This window comes from Morone saxatilis, unplaced genomic scaffold (genome assembly GCF_004916995.1).
Source record: "Morone saxatilis isolate NCDOM2014 unplaced genomic scaffold, NCSU_SB_2.0 Contig12, whole genome shotgun sequence".
NCBI classification, from domain to species: domain Eukaryota; kingdom Metazoa; phylum Chordata; class Actinopteri; family Moronidae; genus Morone; species Morone saxatilis.
In genome coordinates, this window is record NW_023339674.1 from 149,344 (window position 1) to 151,142 (window position 1,799).

A 1,799-nucleotide genomic window follows, 5' to 3' on the forward strand; every position below is an offset into this window, starting at 1 on the left:
CACACAGTAAACAAAGAGTTACTGAGTAAACCGGTCAGAGGTCAGTCAGTCTGACACCATCTGGACCTCAAGAGGACCTGATCATGGACCTGATTCTGGTCTTCAGTCTCTGCTGTGAGTTCAATAACAGCAAATAATAATAACATTATTAATCAGTAATATCTCAGTGACTTCCTGTTTGTCTCTGATTGGTTGACAGTTTGGACGGCTGCTGCCAGGACGACATACAGCAGTGAGTACTGCGTCTGCTTCAAATACTGCAGTTTTACTCCAGAGAAAGTACTCAGATATTCAAAGTATTTAAAGTGTGTGCAGTATAAGTACTGCAGTACTGTGGTGTGGCCAGTATAGTACTGCAGTACTGTGTGTGCAGTATAAGTACTGCAGTACTGTGTGTGCAGATATAAGTACTGCAGTAACTGTGTGGTGCAAGAATAAGGTACTGGGGGCAGTACTGTGTGGCAGTATAAGTACTGCAGTACTGTGTGTCCTGTACAGATAAACCCGGGCTGATAGTGAGCTCAGAGATGGAGGAAGGACAGGTGTTAGAGGTTACCTGTATAGTTCCTGTGGATTACACTGGAGGAGACTGTCGTCTGTTCAGAGGAGACTCTCAGACGCCGTTCAGGCTGCAGACCGCCACCAGCTACCTGTGTGTGTTCCGGCTCACCTCTCGGGAGCTGCTGGGAAGACACCTGGTGGGCAGCCGGGTCTACCTCAGGTGTGACTACCGCCTGCAGCAGTACACCTCAGAGTCCAGTGACACCAAGGGAGTGACCGTCTGGGGTGAGAGTTCTACTTCCTGTTGTTCTTGATTCTACCTGAGCAAACAGGAAGTGGGTGACACAACAACACACCTGCTGACTTTTATTATTATATATATTATATTATTAGTGAAGTAGAAGCAACACAAATGTAGCTGTAGTGCTAGGTAACTAATGAGTGATGTAAACTGGCTAGCTAGTTAGCTAGCATTATATTATATATATATTAACATTAGCTAACTAAGATGTGACTATATAAATATAAATAGAATATAAATGTCTCTTTTATCTTTTAACCATCTTCAGAATGTGGTTGTGTTTTCAGCATAGATTAGCTTAGCATATAGCATATCTAAGTACAGGAAAGGAGGAAGTTGACAGAGCACAAAGCTCCCACAATGCAGTGCTCTTCATTTTGTAGATGAGGAACCTCTCAGAGGTCCTCGGTGATCAGCGTTCCCTGTTCAACTGAACTGACTTTAACTGTGTGACGTAAAGAACTTCAGTCCCTGTCGGTTGGTGGTCTCTCCTCCAGGCAGCAGTCCCAGTCCTCGTCTGTCTGTCAGTCGCCGCTTCGTCTCACCTGATGACAGTGTGGAGGTCACCTGTTCTCCGCCACTCCGCCCTGTCTTCAGGTGTCACTTCCTCAGAGGTGAGGTCCACATTGCAGAGGGGTCCTGCAGCAGGAACCTGACCGGCAAGCAGCTCGCCATCTGGAAGAAGAGCGCCCTGCTACTTCCTGTCAACATGACCTGCAGATACGATCCATACAGAGGCCGTGACATCCGCTCCGAGCCCAGCAACCACAACCTGCTGTTTGTTGTCGGTAAGAACCAATCACAGTCATCCTGAGCCACAGCCAATCACAGCCGATGTACATTACAGAGACAGACCTTCTGTTTAACCACAAACAGTAATATCACTCCACCAGACTCCAGAGACAAAAACACAAATTTTACCTTCAGATCATCGTAACTTCATTCAAAGTGGACAGAAACAGAATAAAACTCATTAAAACCTTCTCTGTTAGTGTTT